The sequence below is a fragment of the Rhinolophus sinicus genome, chromosome 14 (assembly GCF_057876585.1).
Source record: "Rhinolophus sinicus isolate RSI-liver-muscle chromosome 14, RSI-T2T, whole genome shotgun sequence".
In the NCBI taxonomy this organism is placed as follows: domain Eukaryota; kingdom Metazoa; phylum Chordata; class Mammalia; order Chiroptera; family Rhinolophidae; genus Rhinolophus; species Rhinolophus sinicus.
Window position 1 is genome coordinate 29,223,254 of NC_142514.1, and position 23,594 is coordinate 29,246,847.

At 52.4% G+C, this 23,594-nt stretch overlaps 1 protein-coding gene across 5 annotated transcripts in view; it reads right to left on the minus strand.

Annotated features, from left to right (window-relative positions):
- Nucleotides 1-23,594, minus strand: part of HIVEP3 (HIVEP zinc finger 3) — a 435,628-nt gene that overhangs the window by 167,409 nt on the left and 244,625 nt on the right. The window lies entirely within an intron of this gene.

Consider the following 23,594-nt stretch of genomic DNA (forward strand, 5'->3'; position numbering starts at 1 on the left):
TGGCATCGATCATGTGTGGCCTTGCTGAGGACATATGAGACAGCTTTGCTGAGTGCCTCGCTCTCAGTGAAAGGCGGTTCCCTTCTGTGCCTTTTCCTCGTTGATTCCTGCTCCCCTTGGTGCTGACTGTCTCCTGATGCCAGAGCAGCCCTAACGATGCCCACCATGTGGCTGGCAGGGACCCGAGCACACTCGACATTCTGGAGATAAATACAGGGTGCAGGCACCTGATTCTAAACAATGGCTATTCTGGGGTTTAATTGCTCATCAAGGGGAAGGCAGGCACTGGGCAGTGACCAACCCTGGAGGGTCAGGACAAGCCTGGGGTGGAAAACACAGCAAGGTGCAGGTGCAGAGGTGCCAGCCCACAGGCTACAAATCCTAGACTCACCGAGGAAGGGCGCTCAATTAAAAAGCCTCTGGGCTGACCACCTCACGGTGTACAATTGGGGACACAGAGGCCCGGGGAGGAGAGTGCTTCAATTCCCTGCTCCAACAAACATTCGTCAAGCACCTCCTCCAGGCTGGCTCCATGCTCAGCCACAGAGACCTCACTGTGTGTGGGGAGACAGATGGGCCAGGTGCAATCAGAATGCCTTGTGACAAGCACCGGGAGGAGGCATGGACAGGCTGGGGGAGCACACCACCCTAGTCACATGGGTCATGCATTCATTCATTCATTCGTTCATTCACGGATGTGCCTGGTGCTCATATGTGCCAGGCGTTGTTAGGTGCTGGAGACCCAGCCCTCTGAACAAAGTCTAGTCTTGGCCTTCGTGGGGTTTATGGTCTCATGGCAGAGAAGGGCAGTCACAGATAGATGAAGCCATGTATGATAGAAAGTCAGGGCGTGTAATGGTAGAAAGAAAAATACAGCAGAGGAAGGGGACAGTGGGCACCTATCGCTGGTTGACATTTTAAGTAGATTGTCAGGTTGATGCTAAATGACAAATTCACTTTGGCACATGAGATAGGCAGGGCAACGAATGTTGTTCCTTCTGAGTGAAGAGGGGAACCAAGGCCCCTAGATGACCTGACTCAGGGGTCACAGAGAACCAGCAAGAGTCGGGACCTGCCCCAGCTCTCCTGTCTCACAGGCCAGAGCTGGCCCCTCTAGGGCATGGCAACCCCTTGCTCCCACAGCCACCATCTCTTCCTCCGTCCTCCCAGGGGAAGGGAGGGAAGCAAAGGCAGTCTGCTGGGGCGGGGGCCAGAGCCAGGCCCCTTCAGCCACCACCACCTCCTAGCTTGCCAGTCATCCACACTGGCCTCTGCCCATGGAGACTGACAGCCACATGCGCCGCCATCCAGACATGGCAGACTGCTCCCTGCCCTCCACCGCCTCCCGCAGATGTCAGTGGTAGCTTGGTGTCAGACACACGTGCCCCCTCCACTTCTGAGCTGTGTGACCTTGACAAGTTCAGCAGAGCATCTGTCAAAACTGGATGTTGTGCCACACTCGCAGAGCTGTGGGAGAATTAAATAAAGCAAAGTGTAAAATGCCCCCAAGTCTGGGGCCCACAGTGGGCTTGAAAAGTGCGGGCGTCTTTCCTCTTGCATCAGCTCCCGCCCGCTGGGCCTGGCCTGCAGCCCAGAGCGTCACTCCCTCTCCAGGGCTCCCGTAGCTCAGAGAGGTTGTGTTCGCTGCCTGTGTCTGTCTGGTCCCTGTACAAGATCGACAGCGCCTGGGGAGCAGCCTCTGGCTGCTGCACAGCTCCGAGCCACCAGCCTGGGGCTCGGTGTAGTGCCACACTCAGTCTGAGCCGCTGCTCCATAAAAGTCCCCCCAGGCAGCTTCCTGCCAAGAAAGCTGAACTTGAAGAATAATGGGGAAGGTTGAACCACAGATTCAGAGTCAGCTTGTTTACCAGCCTAGTGACCTTGGACAAATTCTTTTTTTTTCTTTCTTTTTTTTTTTTTTTTTGGTAAATGGGGATAATAATCAGTGCCCAAAGTTCTGTAAAATTACATGATTATTTTAAAATTATTGTTTCCATTATACAATCATAAGTTAAGACAAGAGTTAATCCAATTTGTAACCTCGTACTACCATCGTTTCTAAAATGTCCAGTCCCCAGACAGTGAAACTCTAGTGACACTTCTGTCACTACCTGCTGGGCAGCCCATGCTTTGGAGCATTAGAAACTTTGCTGCCTGTTGTTGGAAGACCTGCCATGCTGAGCCCTGGAACGTGGAGAAATGAGTACACAGCAGAGGTTCTGGGAGAGGGTCTGGGAGAGGGGCAGGATCATGGTGGGAGGGTGCAGGGAGCTGTGAGCACCTGGAAAAGACACCTCTCGTCACTGGGCCAGGGAGCGCTCCCTTGATGGAGCCCCTCCACAGGCTGTCAGCCCCCTTCCCAGATAAGCTCCCACTAATGTGCTTACCCTGCCCAAGGCTTCAGAGCCAGCCCAGCCCTTCCAGGACACATCTTGACCAGGCTGCCTCCTGCCTGGGGCTGCTCAGCGGCTGGCCCACAGGGTTCTCAAGCCATGATGTATGATTAATGACGCTGATGAGCTCACCAGCCCATGGAGAGGGGGTGAGCCAAGGGGAGGCCAGAGGAAGGCTGGTTATGGATTTTAACCCTCTGATGTTACTGGCTAGGAATTTAACATCAATAATTCAAGGCAGCAGGGAGAAGGGGACGAGAAAATGTGAGAGAGCGAGGTAAGGATGGAAAGGGAGAGAGGAAGGGAGTGGGGGAGGGGCAGCAGAAAGGACGAGAGGCACAGATGCATTTACTGAGTTTTTCATGTGCCGCTTTGGCCTCCTTTAGCTCCTTTACGCCTTCTTACAATCTAGGACGCAGATACCGTCAGCCAGATAAAGGAACTGAGGCTCAGAGAAGCAAAGCAAGGGCTTCAGGGATGGAGGACATTGACCCAGGTCTGCTGATTCCAGAACCCAGGGTTTTTCCACTATACCTTGACTCTGGTGTGTAGCCAGGTCAAGGAGCACAGGGGGTCCCTGAGACCTCAGGACCCCTAACCCCAGCTCACACTCTAGGGCGGACGCGTAGTGAGGTAAGTTTGGAGGGCTTTGCCCCCAGGAGAGGAACCAGCCGCTGGCCTTCTGGACAGCACCAGAACTTTGTTGCTGGAGCTGAAAAAATTAACTGCTATATTTAAAAGCATTGTTCGGTTGCTATGGCAACGGAGGGGCTAAGAATAATATAAAAAGAAGACGATATGCCAGGTTGTCACTGGCAACCCAATTTTAAGGGTGTGTGTTTTAAAAGGAGTGGGGGGGTGGGGGGGAGGTGGCGAGGTTCAGACTGTCTTCCCCGCTTCCTCCGGCACCATCTGGCCCAGCCGCATGTCCAAGATGCATCCAGGCCTGGGATCTGACCATCCGTCCGAGTCGGAAGAGAGCTGGCACATCCTGGCCTTGAGCCAAAGATAAAGGTGGCTCTCATTTCCTAATCGCTGTCCCCTCCTGACAGCCCCCCACTGCCTGGGTAGCCTCTCTCAGCTGTGGAACCCCAGCCGGAGGCACCTCTCAAATAGATGGCCCCAAAATAGCTTCTTCTCTCAAACCTGGGAGCTTGCAGGCAGCCTGGCAGACTCCCTGGGGACCACCAGGGTGAACAGATGGTCGGGAGAGAAGCGCAAGAGACAGATTTATTGATCTGTGCCTGGATGTCAGAGCTGGGAGGAGGCTTGGGAAAAACATGATCACGGGATGGGCCTGGCTCTCTGAGGAGTCCTGGAAAGAAGTACTAGGTCTAACCTCATCTGGAGCCTGGGCCCAGGTGACCTGGAGGGGCCCCACAGCAGGCCTGAGGAGGAACAGGGAGGTAGGTAGATGGGATCTGTGGCCCCTTGGACACCAGCCAGCTGCTTGTCAAGGCTGGGATGGAAGGACCCAAGAAGACATGAAGAACTGGACAGAAAAAAGACAAAATCCCTAAGAAAGTTTACTAACAGTCGTGTTTGGGAAAGAGAGCTGTTGTCTTTACCTTTAGCAGTCATGCAGTATGGAGGGAAGCCGTGAAGTCAGCCCAACCAGAGTCTGCAGGCCAGCTCTGTCACATACTGCTGTGTGACGTCCAGCAAGGCTCTTAGCATCTCTGGGCCTCAGTCCTCAGATCCACGTTTCAGAAAGACCCCTATTGGACTCAGCAGGGAAGCTAGATGGGCCTGGTATACTGGAGGCAGGAAGGCCCACACGGATGCTGGTTCGAGAGTCCAGGCCAGACATAAAGGGGCTTGGGCTAAGACAGGACAGGGCTTTACAGTTTACAATGTCAACTGTCCATTATCTCATCTGATCAAGCCAGGATGGACAGAGCATACTGCCCCACCCAAGTTCTCCTCATCCCTGCCTACAGGACTTCCCAAAGGCTGGGGTACCCACCATGTATATACTAACTACATATCGATTCCCAAGCATCCCCTAGAAGTGGACAAGTCCAGGAGAGTTGGAGGGGCCCAGATGAGGGAGAGGTCTCATGAGAGGGTGTAGTCAGGGAGGGCTTCCTGGAGGAAGAGCAGTAAAGGGCATTCTAAGCACAGTATGGTGCAAGTAAAGGTTGGTGAGGGGACTGGTCACAGTGTCTTAGAGAAATAGCTTCTAGACCCTGCTGCAGCAGAGACCTTCTGTAGGAGAGCTGGAAGAAAACAGGCTTGAGATCTCGGCATGGCTGGGCCACAGAAAGCCTTGAATTCCAGACTGAGGGGCTGCATTTTCTTGTGGGCAGTGAAGACTTGTGGGGAGACAAGAGGGGCAGGGGGAGGACGGGGAGATGTGAGCAAAGCAGTTTTAGGAAGCCAAGTTGGATCAGATATTTAATTTCTCGTTCTCCTCCCCAAATCTCAGACATAGGATCATACTTCTTCTCCAGGTGTCTGAACACCAGCAACAGACACCAGACCTCAAGCAGCATGTTATGGAAAATGGGTAGATGTATTCACCAACTGCTCTTATGTCAACAGAACACAGCCAGCTCCCCTAAGCCTCTGTCTTGCTGTCTTCCCCGTTTGGGGAAAGCTAGTTGCTTTATGTCCTACTCTCTCTGGGCACATATTTCTGGTCTTACTTTCCCATGGTGGAGGTGGCCAGAGTTGTGTCTGTGCCTCATGGAAGGTTAGGCTGCTGAGTCAGCCTGTGGGCAGAGAGCTGCCCCAAGGGGCTCAGTGTCTGGGGACCATACTTTAGGCGGAGGTGTCTGGGCCAGGGAAGCCCATGAAACTTGACTGTTCCGCCTCCTTCAACAAACACTATTTGTTAACACATAGTACCTACTACGCGTCGGTCACCCGTGTAGGCACTGAACCACACAAACAAAACTCCTGCCCTCTTGGAGTTTAAATTCTAATTGGGAAAACCGATAACAGTCAACAAATAAATATTATCAGGTAGTACATACTACAGAAGAAATGAACAACTTGGAGAAGGGAAGGGAAAGTGACCAAAGAAGATGATGTTTGAGTTGAGCTGGTCAGGGAAGGTTTCTCTAAGGAGGTAAGGTTCTAAGGGGGTGACATTTCAGCAGAAGTCTGAATGAAGTGAGGGAGAAGTGGAAAGATTATTTTGGAGAAGAGTATTTCAGGCAGAGGGAACGGTACATGCAAAGGTCCTGAGGCAGGCATGAGCTTGGTATGTTTCTCTGACTCTTTTATCCTGGGGAAAAAAGAGGCTCAGAGAGGTTAGGTGACTTCCCTGGAGTCATATTGCTGATTAGTGGCCAAGCAGGGCCAGAGAGCAAATGGGCTGCCTACTGGTCCAGAGCTCGTCTGCCACTGCATGGGCAACAGGCCACATTTCAGGGACTGGGTTCCAGCCAGACTGTGGGTGCTGGTTGCTGATTGTGGAGGCAGAACTGACGGTGAGTCAGTCACTCAGTCAACAAATATTGACTGGGCGCCTACCACAAGCCAAGTGCTGTCTGTGCATGGACAGAAGCGTATGTGCTCCTAAAGCCCACCTTCTAGTGAAGATCAGAGAATATGGGGATCACAGGATTCTAGGACCCTAGAGTCTGTGGCCAGAATTTGGGAATCCCAGAATGCAAATGATTGCATCTTAGCCTCAAAGAATTCAGAATCACCCAAGCACAACTTCTGAGCCTAGCACGGTTGGCAAGCCCTGTCAGCAGCATCTGGTCCATTTTAAAGAAGGAGGACCTGAAGCCTGGTGCACTGAATGTCCCACATATGGCAGCCAGTGGCAGAGCCAGGATCTTATACCCAGGAGTCCAAGTTCCTAGGCCAGTGGGATATCTGTGGCAATGGAGGTGAGCATGGGATTGGGGGCCAGACAGACTGGCTGTGGGTCTGCACCCCACACTTGCAATGGCATGGAGTCTTTCTGAGCCTCAATTTCCTCATCTGTAAAATGGGACTAATATGGTATCTACCTCAAATAGTAGTTGTGAGAATTAAGATAACATATGTAAAGTGCTTATCAGGGCAAATGCCCCAAATGCTTGCAGTTGTTGTTGTAATTATTAGTGAAATTTCAAGGACACTGGTATCTCTCTGTAGGTGACAGAGATTAGACCCAGCTGGGATCTGAACAGCTGACCCACCCCGGCTAGCACGCTTAGTATTCCACAGAGGGTCTGCCCAGGCATGTTCGCTGACAGAGAATAAGAGTTGTTTCACTCTCACCTCGAAACAGAAACATGATGTGTGCGGCCTGGAGCGAGCCTTCTCCCTCTTCTCCCTCTTCTCCCTCCCCTCCACTCCTTTTCCCTCCCCTCCCTTTCTTCTCTCTCTCTCTCTCTCTCTCTCTCTCTCTCTCTCTCTCTCTCTCTCTCTCTCTCTCTCTCTCACACACACACACACACACACACACACACACACACACAGAGGCATCTGCTGTAATTATGGCCAGAAGACCTTGACCCACTCTAGGGCAGTGGGAGCCAAGCAAGACCAAAGGGAAGCAGAAGTTTCCGGAAGATTCTAGCTAGGGGTTGAAGTACATGTTTTAATCCTCTCTCTTGGCTGGGCTAAAACTAGCCTTGATGAAACCAGGGCCTAACAGAGGTCAGGAGAACCAGAGCCCGTGGTCAAGTGGGATTGATAAGAAACACACCCTTGACGTGGCGAGAAACCAAGGCCAGACAGCTGGAATGGAGGGCTCAGAGTGCTGCCCAGCCATGGACAGCAGCTGCACAGAGGGGACCCCAGAGGACTTCTTGGCGGAGGAGGTGAAGAAAGAGGAGAAGGAAGGTTTCATTTGAGCTAGGAAGGATGGGAAGAACTTGGCCAAATAGAATTTGTTGCTTAATATGAAAACAGCATTACACGCAGAAAACAAAAAAGTACAAAGGTGCAGAGGTTTGAAATTTTAGAATGCAGAACTCCAGTGAGGTTCCACTGACAATTTAGGCTCTTTCTATGTTGGAAGTAAGAAGTCCTTTTTGCCTCCAATGTTCACCTTTACCTTAAGCAAACAGCAATTCCTTCATTCACGAGAATAACTCTAAAAAAGAGTTAAGGAGCCCTAAGCAAGTCATTTTTCCTTCCTGTGCCTCAATGTTTCCATCTCCCAAATGGGTGTGTCCTAATATGGGCGGGAGGCTGCCCCAAGGCAGGTGTTACTAACCAAAAGGCAGTCATTCATCGGCTACCCTACACTGTGCAGGGAAACCTGTGGCAATTTCCTTATCCTTACCAGGAAATCTTAGGCTCATCTGAAAGCCCTGAGTTTCCTGGCACATCCATCTATCTTTCTGGGGCAAAAGCCACAAAAATTAGGAGGATGACATGGTGACCAGGCTCAGGAGAGAGACACACAGAGTCCTTCCTCAGCCTCACTTCAAGCTCACCACAGCCCCAGGTGGGATGAAGGCAGAGGTCTACATCGCCTTGGGGAACCCAACCTTGAAGAGGCGTGGTGTCTTGCCTGAGGCCTACACCTGGGTCAGCAGCAGAGGCAAGATTTGCATCCAGGACTATATGCCTCCCAGCCTCCAAGTCTTCTTAGTTAGGCCAGCCTGTCTCTTATCCTAAGTTGCACAGGCCAAAAAATAGAGGCTAAGATAGGAAGCAATTTATTCCCAGTCCCACGAGGACTCAGACTTTGGAGGGCGGCGGGGCTTTGCCATACCTGCCACTCCAGAGGCCCAGCCTCTCTGAGACAGACGACTTGGCTGTGGTTTCAGCCAAGTGTCCCTTCCAAGCCATCTTGACCCTCTCTATGCCTCTCCTGCCCACCCTCAAATATCCGCCTAGGCCTCCATCTATGCCCCAGATGCTGAAAAGTCTTCAGAGCAGCCAGAGAATTCCACAATCAGCTCGCTGACCCTGATGCACTTGCAACCCCACCTCTGAGCAGGTTGCCGGGGCTGCTCCCAGGCCCCGGTCAGCAACTCTTGGAAGGACTAAAGGGCGATGCTATAGTTTTCTATGTCTGTGGACACCCCACAAATCAGGCGGTTCATTTATAGATTGAATCCATTTGGACATAGTTGAAATAACTTTGGGTTCATCTACAAAGAAATGTGTTTATCCAGTCCTGGCTCACCCATTCAAGCACTGAATACCCCACACTATTTATTATTCCACCTTTCAAAGGTGGTAGGGACAGGGAAACTACGCACAATTCCTAAGCAAGTTGAGCTACAGGTGGAACCGTGAATGTGCCTGCCAGTTAGTGGCAAGGAGATCAAGGGCAGAGCTTTCTGGGAAGAGGGTACCACGTCTGCACAGACCTGGAGGCACGGAACTGCTCCATGCTCTGGGGTGACAGCAGCGTGGAGGTGGCCAGTGAGAGAGGAAAGAGTGGGGCTGAGACCCCATAAAGGAACCTTGTAAGTCACTCTGAAGGAATTTGGCACTTAACCCTGGAGTCCACAGGGAGTTATTAAAGGATTTTATTAAGGGATGATGTGACCAGATTTGTGTTTTTGTAAGATCTTCCTGGTGCACTTGGAGAACAGATTGGAGGGGCATGGTGGTGGCAGTCAGAAGCAGCTGCAGAAATCTAGGTAAGACAAGGTTCTTAGCAGTCTGGGAGGGAGAAAGGGACACACCTCACAAATCTTGAGTCAATAGCCCTTGATTGCCTTGGATGGGGTGGGGGCAGTAAGTCAGAGATGGGGCCTGTGTTTGGGGCATCCCATCCCTTCCCGAGGCCCCCTCTCTCTTTGCCACCATCTCCATCCTCATCCTGTTGCCATAACTGGAAGTCATGGAATTCTAGGGGGAACTCCATGAAACATGAAACTTCTGGCTCCATCACATGAACCGGGAACAATTTTACTAGCAGAAAATGTGCCTGCACCATAAAACCATAAGCACACACACACACATCCACCATAAAAATCATGCTGCGAAACTCAGCAGACTTGGCTGATTCTGATTAATTCTCATTAATATTTGTTTGCTACTTGTACATTTCATTTCATTGCCCATGGCAGTCAAGCAGTAGCAGTTGCCAGGAGCTTAAGAAAAGGCAATAGGAGAGAAACGTGAAATTGAGATAATTCTAAGTAATAATTTTGTTCTTTACTACTATTTGGGAAGAGACAGATATCAATCTAGTTTAGCAGTGAAACATCTCAGCACTGCTCTCAGAACATGGGGTGAAGCACTCCTACAGGTTTCTCCTGGACAGAGTTGAAGAGAAATTTGGTTAAGTAGTTCATGCTAAGGAATGAATGACTGACAGGGTACTCTGACCCCTCCTGGAGGCACTAGCAGCTTAGCCTTAGACATGCAGAGTAAGTAGATCTTCCCATGTCCTTTGAATGTCATCATCTGCCTGTGAGCCCAGACAATCCAGCCTGTAGTGTCTCCTGGGATCCCAGCAGCCTACACCTGGGTCACCCTCTCCAGGTTTGCAGGGGCAGCATTAAGTAGTGTCTTGGTGGACTCTCGTACCCCCTTCCACTGCCACCCATTGTTACCTTCCAGAGCCATTCCAAGTAAGCAAACTGTCTTAGTCCCCTTGGACTGCCGTAATAGAAATCCACAGAATAGGTGGCTTCTACACAACAGAAATGTATCTCTCACAGGTCTGGAGGCTGGGAAGTCCAAGGTTAAGGAACTGGCAGATTTGGTGTCTGGTGAGGACCCACTTCCTGGTTCATAGATGGCTGTCTTCTCGCTGTAGCCTCACAAGGTAGAAGGGAAAAGGGAGTTCTCTGTATCCTCTTTATAAAAGCACTAATCCTATTCATAAAGCCTCCATTCTCATGACCGAATCATCTCCCAAAGGCCCCAACTCCCAATGCCATCACATTTTTTGGGGGGAACACATTTAGTCCACAGCACAAACATAAAATTGAGGTAAAGAGTGTGCTTACTCTGCAAATGCAGCTGTCTGCTATATGCTCTCACCCCCAGCAGAATGCTGAGGACGGCTGGTGAGGTTGGCTCCCCGGGAAAAAAGGGGCTGCATTCTCATGTAATGCCTAGGACTAAATAAACGGTAGGACAGGCTTTTCCTCATGAAGTACTATTGCTGCCAACCAAAGCAGATACAAATGTTCATCAAGAACACCATTCTGCAGATGGGAAAACTGAGGACCAGAGAACAGTCTTGCCCTGGATCACAAACTCAGGAGATTCCTGAGCATCTGGCCACACCCACCCTGCCTGGCCCTCTGAGACAAGCAATGGAAGCTGGAGGCATCCTGCTCCGAGCTGACGTCACAGGTAATGGGCGCAGGGAGCAGGGCCTACGCCGTGAGATGTGAAGCGCTGCGGAATCTGGTGCCAGGGAAAGAATCAGCGGTCTGAGCCCCAGCGCCAGCTCTCACACGCCCTGTACAAGCCTGGGCAACTCACTGGGCCTCGCCTGCTTCAGGTGGCAAAGGCTGGGTCCCACAGGATCACTTCAGAGCTTTCTCTGGTTGAATAACCCCCTGTCTTTGATTAAGGGTATGTCCAGTGGGTGATGAACAAACAATAGAAATGACAATTGTTATCTGATATGTAAAACACTTTTTTTTTTTCCTGGTGATTATTCAATTTTGTTTTCTTCTACTTTTCAAGACACTCTCTGCAGGGACAAGGGGGAAGCTGGTGGATTTGTGGGTACAGAGGTGCTGACACCTCTTTTGCATTGAGGTCACCTGCTGGGTCTTGTCTGAGGCCACAAGCTCTGTCCCAGGTGAAACAGCTCTGTTCCTTGATGGGGGCGGCCCCCAGGCCTGAGTCAGGCTGGAGCCAGCAGAAGCCAGAGAAGGACTCCAGAACAAGACAGAGAAGAGAATGGGCCTCTCCCTCTACAGCTTCACAATGATGGTCCACTGAACCTTTCCCACCCACAATACCACACCATTCAGAGAAGGGGTGGGCCAGCTGTTGTCTCCCAGTTTACAGAGGAGGAAATGGAGGTTCAGAGTAGTCAAGTGACTTGTCCAAAGTCCCACAGCAAGTGGATATGAAAGGCAGAACTGAAACCCAGGACTCAATGTTTCCTACCCTCTTTGTATGAAACAGCCCATCCTAGATAGGATGGACATATATGAAAGCACATCTCAGGCTGTGAATTGCTTCTCTGGCCTAAGAATGTTTCAGGAGGGGGAAAATGCAGCCAGGCCTCTATCCCGGCACCACCAGTAACACTCAGCATTTCCCCACTTCTACCATGAGCCTCTGCCAGTAACCAAGAAAAGGGATGATGGTTCCTTATAAGAAAAAGCTGTCAAGAGGTCAGACAGCAGAGACCTTCTTCCAGCAAAATCCTGCTACTACCAGGGAGGAAATGTCCAATTTCAAGGTCTTGTGTGGAACTGCCTGATGCAGCAGCAAATGGATAACTGAGAATCTTCCAGAACCACCCAAAGCCCAAACTGCTGCTGCCAGTACTACTTCCTCCCAGTTAGGATGAGTGGCAGGCTGAACGGAAGACCCAGATACATAGGACTGCTAAATAAAGCTAATAAACCAGTGTCTGTATGGAAACTGCATGGGAAGCCAAGGTCACCAGTCCTCTGTCCCTGCCCCCAATAGTCTCCAAAAGACAGGCAGTCACCATCAGAGACCATGCTAGGCTCAACAGCCTTGGGAGGCAGCTGTAATGTCCCCATCTTGCAAGGGAAAAGCTAGAGACTCAGAGACAGTGGCCTGTCTTAGGGCCATTTTAAAGCCCAGGTGCTGTTACTTTTGGAGACCTGTCCCACGTTCTATAAAACACATCCCATTCTGAATCTATTCTTTGGCTGAAAACCTGAACTTTAAAAATAACCTTGCTTTTGAAATTATTTGCAGTTTTTGAAATTATCGCAATATTAACGATCGGCTCTGACTTCTCCGCAATCGAATGTAATCAGGAACCTTGCCAAGGCGAAGCACTGGAACCCCCCAAAGGAAGGCTGTTTTATAGAAACCAAACCAAATGGTCAATCGTGTTTGAACACATTAACTAAACATTCGTTTGATCAGTACTTTCTTTATTTGGGAACAAAAACTATTTCTTTGCATGTATCAAACGTTCTGGTAAGCCCTCGAGAAGTGCGTGGGCCCATGGGAGTGCATAAGTAAGTCAGGCCCAGGGCAGAGCAGAGATGGGAACACAGGTCTCATGCCAAAACTGGGGCTCTTCCCTCCATGAGGGCCTGTCTCCAGGAGTCAGGGCACCTTCTCTAAGTTGGAGGAGGAAAATTGCCAAGCAGAATCCAGCAGATAACATGGCTTTGAAAGGGTCTGGGAACGATGTCCTTTGAGTAGCTGTTAAGGTTAAAGTTAAGGGGGTGGGCATTGTGAAAAATGGGTGAAGATGGTTAAAAGGTACAAACTTGCAGTTATAAGATGAATAAGTCCTGGGGGTGTAATGTACAGCCTGGTGACTATAGTTAACACTGAATGTATTATATATTTGAAAGTTGCTAAGAGAGTAGATCTTAAAAGTTCTCATCACAAGAAAAAAATTGTGTAACATTGGATGGTGACGGATGTTAACTAGACTTCCTGAGGTGATCGTTGCATGATATATACACATATTGAATCATTATGTTGCACACCTGACACTAAACAAATGTTATATGTCAATTATACCTCAATTTAAACAAAAGAATTATGGACGCTTGTTCTTGAACAAGAACAATGGTGGTGCAGTTTATCAGGTACTCACAGTACGAGTATGCTAGCATGTTACACATCTGCTCACAGAAGTTCCGCAGTTGACCTCTTTTGGGCCCAGAGGGCACAAGGTCGCATAGGTAGCAAGAGGCCATGTCAAGATTTGAATCGGAGGAGCTGGGCTCTAGAGTCCAAGGGCTTAACCACTCTACTATACTGCCTCCCCGGCTGGGACAGGAGGACTAGGGCAAGTCTGGAGTGGCTCTAGAACACTATTCAAACATCTGGCTGGAGGACAGCGGTCCGTTTAGAGGACGAAGGTGGAGTGTGGAAGTGAAGGCAGTCAGGTCTCAGCTCACTAGAAAAAAGAACTTTCTAACAAGCACAGCTGTCTGACAGTAGATGGGCTGCCCTGGGCAGTTACCACGCGTCTTGTTATTCAGAGTCCACAAGGAGGAAGGAGGCTGTGCGCTGAGCAAGGAGATTCCCACTGTGGGTAGAGGGCTGCGCTGACTTAGAGGCGTCACTGAAAATACTGTCTGCCTTTCTGAGCCCTGTCTCCTCGCAGGTCTTGTTGGCTCAGTACAGGAGGCACAGATGGTAGTTTCTGCCTCTGGCCAGATGTGGGGCCCAGTGAAGACATGTTGGGGGGCAGATAACCACAGACATAAGAGACTGACCTCGGAAGCCGATCCTGGAGACACAGAACTGGTACTTACTGAGTTTTTCTAAATACTAGTTATTTGAGAGCTTTACATGTGTCATCTCATTTTCACATCCTCTGAGGTTGATATTCTTACGCTCATTTCACAGATGAGGAGCCTGAGGCCAGAAAGGCTAAGCAAAGGGCCTGGGAGACTCATAACCACTGCCTAACGTCTCAGAGTCATCTGACAGCGACCTTGGCTTTCCCACTGTGGGGAAGAGGCAGGGCACCGGCTCCTTCCCGCCCCTGACCCCTGACCCCAGCCCCAGCTGGGACCCCAGTCAGAACCGAGGCCCAGGCAGGCCCCGCCACTGGGGATCCCAAGGTGGTAGGCAGGGAATGGGGGAGCTGAGCACAAAGGATGGGTGGGGGTGGGGCGGGGGAGACACTGACAGACGGAAATGAAAGTGGCCTTGAAAAAAAGGAAGGAGAGAAGAAAAGCAGAAACTAAAACAAGTGACAAAGAAAATGAGAGTGTCCAGAGGAAGTGGCTGAGGGGTACGGTGCTTGCAGAGGAATCCCCCACAGCCTGGTGTTTCCTCTCTTCTCAGAGACAGGAGGGAAGGCAGTTGACCAACTGCCCGGAGCCACCACTGTCCCCTCGTCACCTCAGCCAGAGGCAGCCCTAGGGCTTCAGTAAGGAACGTCTCCTCCCACCAGAGCACTGACTCAGCTGAGCTCAGAATCCCAAACCCCAGGCTGGAGGCTGGGTCGCCTACTTTCTGCTGGGTACTTCTGGGACATTGAGTAGGCCTCACTGGGCCTCAGTTTCCTCTCTATAAAATGGGTATAATCACCCTGAGCTACAACACTGCTGGGAGGACTTCTGAGCCAAAGCCTAGTGCAGGGTGAAGGGCACCTGTGCAGCCCTGGCCTGTGCCTGGGGGAGCAATTGGGAGGTGACAAGAGCTGCGTGAGGAGGAGCATCACTTATTCCTTGAACAAACATTTACCCGACGCTTACTAGTCTCAATCACTCTGTGCCCTGTTGGCCTTACGAACAAAAGGCCGAAGAAGGGCCGGGCTTCTTCCCAATTGCAGGCTCTGCACATCGACTCCCAGCTCCTCATCCCAACGCTCCTACTTGGAGCTGTGTCAGCTCAGACAAGTGCCTTGGTCTGTCCCTGAGCACCCTTCTTCATCTGTAAAGTGAGAACAAGAAGCATCCCTCCCTTCTAGGTTGTGGGGATTCAGTGAGACCATGTGTGTGTAAAGCACTCAGGGCAGAGCCAGGCACAAATCCATCAGCCTCAGCCCGGGCAGCGCCCAGCCTGTTAGGGCGCTGGATGCCCTCCTGGGGCAAGAGCAGCACTGTAATGACAGGGAACACCAAGGGATGGGGCCCTGGGTGCTGGGACGGGGACGTGGGGTAGCTGTGTCAGTGTCAGCACAGGTGGAGAGGGGACCGTTGTGGAGCGACTGGCGGGAGCAAAGGCACACAGGCAGGGCAGAAGGTGGTGTCTGGGCCCAGCGCTGGTGGGTAAGGCTGGATTGTCTTTATAGGGTGAGGGGCTCTCTAACCCGAGGCCCCACTGACAGGGTTCAGACAGGGCCCAGGTGATACAGGCGTGCTGCCGAGGATGCCTCTGTTAGCACCTGCCTGCATGGCTGGCTTCAGGTCCGGCCTGTTAGCTTCCTCAGCAGGACGTTGCTTGGGCTGACTGCCTCCAGATGGACTCGGGGAATTCCCCCAGGGGCTGAGCACGGCGCTCGTGAACTGGTCTGGTCTGAGGTTCAAGGTCTAGCGCGAGGGCAGCTGCTGTGGTGAAAGTATCACAAGGCACAGTCTGGGGTCACAGGGAGGGAAAGAAGGGGATTTCTCTGCCATGTTTTCTGGGTGCTGAAGGCCTTGTTTGCATACAGGGCAGGTGCGCTGGCATACAGGCATGTCACCTGCCTCTGTGCGGCTCCAGTCTCACTCTCAGTCACAGGCCCCATGCTGACTGGGGGTTACCCAGGCTGCTGCAGCCACATAGCCCCCCGCACTGCCATCCAGGAACAACCAGAAATCAGACCACTGGCTCCATCACCCTCAGGGCTTCTGCTTACTTCCCCGAGCATCAGTGTCTCCAGCTATAAAATGGAGATAATAACGACATCTACCTCCCAGGAGGACTATGGGAACGAAATGAGATCCTGGAGGGAGTGCACTGTGCAGGGAACCCACACAGGTGATCGACCATTGCTCGCCCCTTTCACATTACACTGAAGGGACTAGGCAGGCCTGGGCCCGTTTTATCCCTCACTCTGGCTCTGTGACTTGAGGTAATTCAGTCTACTCTCTATACATCAGCTTGCTTATCTGCAAAATGGGAAGAAACAGAGCAAGCGCTGGCCCTCAGGAAAGAAGAAGCAGTTGACAAAGCTTATCCTGACTGCCTCCATGCCTCCTTCTATCTCGAGATACTGTGTGCTTCTCGGGTCTCTGAATCACCTTCCCAAATTTAGAAAAGGCCCTGTTAGAAAGGACCTGCTTTTAGTCATTTACTTTTCAGTCTGATGAGCCCCCAATGACTAGAGCTGGAATATTCCTAGAGGTGTTCCAATATCTCCCTCCCAACTCCCTACACATTTTACAGAAGGAGAAAGTGAGGAGAAGCGAGGAAGGAGAGGGACCCTAATTGAGGTCACCAGCTTCTAAGGAGCAGAGCTGGGCCTGAGACCAGGGCCTCCTGAATGTTATGATTCTTGGGGCCTCACAGCCACTGTCCCCATTCCTCTCTTTATTTCAATTTAACTATAGGTCAGCCAGCCCAATATCTGATTCTGCATTGAAAGACGCAAGGTGCTGGAAACCAGGAATGAGGCGTGTTCTTGCTTTCGACATGTAATTGAAATGTCCCCATGTGAGTTTCTGGTCTCCCTCTCATCCACTACTGCTTTTGAGCCTCACACCACCCTGGGGAGGGAGGCAGGGAGGCAGGCATTATTGTGCCTATTTGCCAGATGAGGATACTGAGGCCGAGAGAGGGTAAGTGACCAGGCCAAGGTCCTACAGACAGTCAGGGCTTAGTGTTCGTAACCTTAGGAAATGCAATTGCAGAGTAGGGGGCTCTCCTACCTTCTCCTGGGTCCTCTCAGGAGACCAGAAAAGCCCCATCCTGTCCAGAATCCCCCTCTGTCCGTTTGGAGAGGCCGTGCCTAAGGCCTCAGAAGCTGACGAGGGGGACTCGGTTGGGGGGAGCACCAGGAGCTCAGGCCTCTGCCCTCACCTCACTGTGACCTTGAACATCTATCTCTTCCCTCCTCAACCCTTGGTCCCTTCCCTGCAGAGGTGAGGAGTAGAGGAGCTGACCCTTCAACCTGCTCCCCTCCCCGACCTGGATGTCCCTGGTACCAATGATGTTGGCTCCTCCTGCTGCAGGTCCCCAGCAGGGGAGCCAGCTGCCCTATGAGCACTCACTCCCGCGGCAGATCTGGGAGGGGGGCATCGCTGGGCCACCAGAAGGACGCTACAAATGCTGCAAACTATGCATGGGGGACAGAGGGTGAAATACATCCAAGTGGTTCTCTCATGCTCTCTGCATGTTAATAATGCATGGGCAGTCGGTGCAGGGCCCATCACAGGCCTGAGGTCAGGTGGCATTAGGAGGCATCTAATGGTCCTGATCATCTGGGGAAGGCTCCCAAGTGGGATGCGGGCAGCGTGGGCGGGAAGCCAGGATTCCGGGCACTCAGACCCTACAGGTGGGAGGTTTGGGGGGGAGGGCAAGAGAACAGCTTGCATAGACCAGAGCCCCATTCAGAGGATTAAATGGGGTGAGCTGAGGTTTTCCTCAGGGGACGCCCAACCCATGCAGACATGTCACAAAGAAAGAGAGGAGTCTTAGAAACTCAGGGCTGAGAAGAGCCCTGTCAGAATCTCCCCTGGGTGGCACCTCTGCCCAGTGGCTGTACAGCCAGTGCTTTCATACCTCTAGGGTCAGGGAACTCACTACCTTCTAGAATGAAACACAGCCCATCTTTTAACAGATCTGACTGTGGAAAGCAGACACAGCTGTGCACAGCAGTCCAGCGAGCAGGTAGGTGCCAGTGAGTGTCGGGTGAAGGAGCAAGAAAGCTGGACAAAGGGGCTGACATGAGAGATGAGGTCCTGGGTCCTAATCCCAAGGGTCCTCTTTGTCCTCAAGCATCTCCAGGCCACCAACTTGACCAGGTTTCTAGCCTACCACAGTGGTAAATCCCCTGCCAGAAGCCCTGAGCCCACACAGGGTCCTGTGAGGCCCTGTGAACCTATGAGCTTTGCAGCTCCACGCTCGGCACTTAGGATGAACAGTACAGAAAACTCAGCCCATCACATGGTAGGTCCTGGTGGTAGGCAGACTCAAAGATGCCACCCTGTGACCCTCGTCTCCCAGTGGTCACACCTGGACAGTTCTCCCACACTGAACGGAGCTCAGCTGTATAAACGACAGAATGCCATGGAAATGACAGTGTGACGTCTGAGGCTCAGTCATAAAAGACGGGCTTCCACCTTGTCTCTCTCGGGTCCCTCTCTTGGGAAAGCCAGCTGCCAGGCCATGAGGACGCTCGTGGAGAAGCACATGTGGGGAGGAACTCAGGGCCCAGCCAACAGCCAGCGCTGGCGTGCCAGGCGTGTGAGGACTCATCTCAGACGTGGGTCCTCCAGCCCCCGTCGAGCCTCCAGATGACCACAGCCCTGGCCGACATCTTCACTGCGGCCTCATCAGGGACCTTGAGCCAGAACTGGCTACCTATGTTTAATGTTTTAAGCTCTGAGTTTTGGGGTAACTCAGAGCAACAGATAGGTAACAAAACCATTCTTAACAAATACTGGCCAGAGAAGGGAGTGACTCCACTGGCCAAGAGTGTTTCTGTGTGGATGAGTCCAGCACTGAACTAGGCACTGTGGGCAGCCGTGGGAGATGGGGAAGAAGTAAACCACGTGGTCCTGGTCCTCCAGGAGGCCTGAGGCATGTGATAGACACTGATACCATAAGTAGCAGGAGCAGTGGGAGAATTCTGGATGGGGTTAGACTACGCGGAAGAGACAACGAAAGAAGTCCGAGAAAGTGGACCAAAGAGGAAGCCAGGGCCGGGCTCCAAATGGGTTATGGAAGATAGGGAGGACGTAGAGAAGCGGTGCTTATCCAATGGCTCTTATGTTGACTGCTGTATCCTCTGAGATAGGAGCTATTTCCTCCGCTATCCTGGAGCCTAAGGGAAGCAACTTGCCCCAGGTCACAATGCTTCGACATGAAGGAGCTTGGATTCGAACTGAGGAATCCAATGAGCAGAAAGCTGGCAGAGGGCAGCACGCAGACACAAAGCTCCCAGACAAGGGACGGAGAGGTAGAGGTGCCAGGGGAGGCAGCCAAGGAAAGGCGATGCCAGGAGTTGAAGACTGCATGGCTTCGTCCCCAAGCGCACCCTTACCCACTGCCTGAGCCCTACCTCTCTGCAGCATGCTCACCATTTGCTCCTGCTGAGGTTTTTGCATAGGCTGACCAAGTCCCTTCTACAGCTCTGCCCACTCCCTGTCACACAGCACCTGGGCCAGGAAGCGCCTCCTCTAGGACGAGACCCCTGCTCAGGCCTGGCAGCCCTTCCACAGAACCCCTGTCCCCAAGCACAGCAAGTTACATTGTCCGGGACCTGTCTTCTGCAGAGAGCCACTGCTGGGTTAGGTGGGGTATGGGGTGAGCAGGAGGGCACAGGGCATCCAGGTTTCCAGCCCCACAAGAGGCCAGGGCACCCCACCCCAGCCTGCCTAGTCCCCAGGGTCACCAGGACCAGCTGTGGGCCTGGTGCAGAGCAGGTGGCCAGTATGTGTTCATGGGGCAAATGAATTGGCAGAAGCAAAGTGCCATCGTGCAAACGCAAAGCAGTTCAGAGCATTCTGGGAAATCACACGGAAGAAAAGTCGTGACTATAAGTTTTACATTGGTCCCTGATGATCCAAGTCTTCGCTGTCATCATCCCCAGGGCCTGCTGGTATCTTCCTGGCATCACCGGGAAACAGGCCATGCAGGGCGGTGCTGGGAGCAAGTGATGGGGGCGGGAGCAAGGCGGATGAGGACACAAGCCAATGGATGGGATGCCCTTGGATTCTGAAACCCCAGTACTGACGGCCAGCTTCCCACTGCCCAGGTCCTAAGTGGCAATTACTGTAAAAAGCACAGTGCTTGAGAGTGGAGGGTGGAGATTCTACCCAAGTCCTTACTCTATGTCTCCGTCCACCTCACCCTTACCCTTTTCTCTCCAGTTGCCCCACTCCATCTTAATCCTGGCCCCCTCTCCATCACCTGGCAAAGGACACCTGGCTCTCAGAGGCTGCAGAATCTACTCTCAGCTGGCTCTCCACCCCTGATCTAGGCTCCTCCCTGCTTGAAACCGGTCGAGGTACAGTTTTGCTCCCACTGCCCCCAGCTCCGTTCTTCGTGCCCGATTTCACCACAGCCCCCACACCACTCCTTGTTCCCTTTCCAGAGAGGGAGCAGAGGCTGCGCCCCCTAGGCCCGCTGAGTTTCTCAGTCACTGCAGTGGTGAGTGGACCATGCCTTTGGCCTCAGAGACCATGGCACCGGAAGTGAGACTCTACCACACACCCTGGCTGTGCGGCTTTGGCCAGTGGACCTCCCAGGGCTTCAGCTTCTCATCTGCAGAATGGAGCAGTGACATGTCCCTCATAGGTAGGATCAATGAGCTGGCTGGCATGCACACAGCACAGCACCTGGCCCACAGAAGGCAAACAATAAACATTTATTCAGCAAATGTAGGCGTGGCCTCTTGGCAAATGACATGCCCTCGTGTGCTCAGAGCCCAGGCTGGGGTTGGACATAGCCAACGGCCACTAAGCGTTCTGAGGACTGGTCACTTGTTTTCACTGAAGGGTGTTCAGCAGGAGAGTTTTGGGCCATATCTGTGACTCAGAAAGACCCCCTGGCCCATCGGGGCGGAGGGCTGCCTGAAAGGACGAGGAAGAAGCCCAGAGGCCAGGGAAGAGGTGGCCACGGTGCTGCAACGGGGAGGAAGGGCTGACGGAGGCTGGGCAGGCGGGGTGGGCGGCAGGAAGCCTCAGCAGAGACACGTAGGGGCGGAAGCAATGGACTGGCCCACTGGACTGGGAGGGGTTTGGGGGGCAGGGGGGAAGAAGAGAGGAAAGTATCTACTGACATGGGTGGCGGCTAATGCCACTGGGTGAGATGTGGAATGTAGAGAAAAAGCAAATTTAGGACTGTGGGCAGTAAAAGTGATGAAATCACGCATTTGGTTTTTGGACTGCTAAGAAAGTGCTTACAGGGCATTCAAGGCAAGTTGTTGTCTGTGGGGTACAATGTCTGTCACACCAAATACGTCCCTTCTTCAGTATCAAGATACTACACACCAACATGCTCCAACAACACCAGTAAATAGTCTGCTGGCACAGGACCTCTTTCAAGCATGTTATGTGCTTCAACACACTGAAACCAACAACACTTTGCAGAAAGTACTATTATTATCTCCATTTGACAGATGGGGAAACTGAGGCTCAGAGAGGTGCCATCATCTTGCCCAACAAGTTATTGACAAAGCAAAATGGAGTCAGTTGCCACTCATTTCTGTTGACTACCTACTGTATGGGAGATCCTTTCACATCTGTAAGTATTCTAATAGCATCTCGCACACAGTAGATGATACAGAAATGCTGGCTACGATGGTGATGACGGTGAGGAGGATGACACTGCTGGTGGGGGTGGGACTCAGGATTCACTTCTCTAGTTTGATTTAATTCATTTGGCAGCGTGAGGAGGAAGGGGTCAGTGTCCTCTAAGTATTGGGAAACTAAGTGGCAATGGGTGGGAGTCTGTGGCATCCTGAGGAGTGGAACCCACACAGGCCAGCATCATCCCACGCTTGCACTCACGGCTCTAAAATAGGGGCATCCAGGCTCTGCTCACAGCCCTCCCCCCAACTAGCAACCTGTTACCACTCTGCCCTTCTCCCACCAGGATGGAAGGCTGGGGCTGTCTGCTCTTCTCCCACCAGGACAGCATGCTGGGGCTCTCTTTCCAGCTCCGTAATTTGCGACCCTGGCATCGTCAGAGGATTAAACCTGTCTCTCGTATACCAACACAAGGCAAGCTCCGTGACAGGCGGGTGAAGGAAGTCTGCGTGCTCCCCACCACCCACATGCCATCTAAATTCACCGCCAGACAAAGCCTTCCCTTTGTCTCCAGGCCCTCCCTCCCTCCCTGCCATTCATGTGCTGAGAGATTTCGTTTCCAGTAAGTGGAGGCTGGAGAGAGAAGAAAGCAAGCAGGAAAGGAGGAAAAAACAACATAGAAGGGGAGGGGGAGGGGGCGGGGGCGGGGGAGGCAACAACTCTGAATCAGGGCCAAGACTTAGCCCCATTGTCCAAGTGACAACTCATTAAACAATGATTTGCAGGCTGTGCGGGGGAGCCGCAGCCTCTGAAGAGCCACCTTCCTGTGCAGTGAGGCGGTGTGGCACGCAGCACCGCCCAGGCTGTCTGGGAGCCCGGGATTATCACCATAGCCCTTTACGCTCCTATGGAGGAGGCAATCTGAGGGTCCCCAAGCTGTGACCCCACCCTGCTTAGAAGCAAGGAGGCTTAATGGCTCCACAGCAGCCGTTCAGGGCAATCAGACAGGAGTCTGCTATCCAGGTCTCAGCTGGGCCCCAACAGTGCTCACAGTGCCTCTCCCTCCTGCAGAACAGCAAAGGTATGTCTCCTGTGGGTGAGATAATATAATAGGCCAAGCTCCTTGGGCAAAATGCCAAACGCTCCACTGCCCCTGGACTAGGTGGATGGGCCGAGAGCAGCGGGGTCCTGGGGATGGCAAGGCTCCAAGGCTTCAAGAAGAGGGAGGTGGGCCCACTGCTCACCCAAGTCCTTCTCCCCCAAGGAAACAGGGCGACCCAGGGAACACGTGTAATCTGAACAGGGCTCGGGAGAGAAGTTCTCTCTGGACCCCGGCTTTCTCATCTGTGACATGAGAACACTGAACTACACATGCCGCCCTTCCAAGCCCCAAATACTTGGGGAGCATTTACTGTGGACAAAGGTAGCACTGGGAACCAGGACACACATTTTCAGCTTCTCTCAGCAAACATTTATTGACTCTGAGACCGTGGACTGAATGCCCAGGGGGCAGACACAGAGAAGACCACATGTGCGTCCTTGAGCAGCTCAGAGTCCAAAGGAAGAAACAGACCGAAAGCAGTGGCCTCATGCACGATTCGGGTGTTACAACACCTGTCAGAAGGGTAAGGTGTTGAGGCAAGTCCTGAAGAACCAGAAGGAGTTCTGGCTCTTTCTCCACACAGAGGCCCATGTGGTGGCTGGCTAAGGCCCTCTGTCCCCGCAGGGCTGACCCCTCCAGGCTCCACCACCCTCCACTTCTCAGACCATGGTATCCACCCCCACCCAGCCTCCAGACAATCACCACACAGTGAGGCCTTCTCTACCCGGGCCTTTATCCTCTGAGAAACATGGCTCCTCGTTCCCGGCTCATGAGTGGAGGTGCCCACTTACAAGCATAGACTCTGGGATCTGATTGGCCCGGGTCTGAAGCCCAGCCGAGCCACTTAGAAGCTAGGTGGCCTCAGACAACTGCTTGATGTTTCTCGGTTCGGTTTCCTCATCTGCAAAGTGGGGTGAACAGTGATTACTGTTGGGTTTGTCTGGAGCTTGAGATTCTGTCTGTGCAGGGAGGAGAGCAGTGAGGTGCCTGGCCTACCTTTTCTGCTCCCATTGCCGGTCATACCCCCAACAGCCCCACTTTTCTTGGATGAGTCCTGCCATCCTTCATATCTCAGACGAGGCCCCTATCTCTTCCATGAAAGGACTCTGACATTCCAAGCCACAGTTGGTGCACCTTTGTGTCCCCAAAGGGCCCGCGATAGACCCTCGTCATTGGACGTAGTGTCCTGAGCCCATTG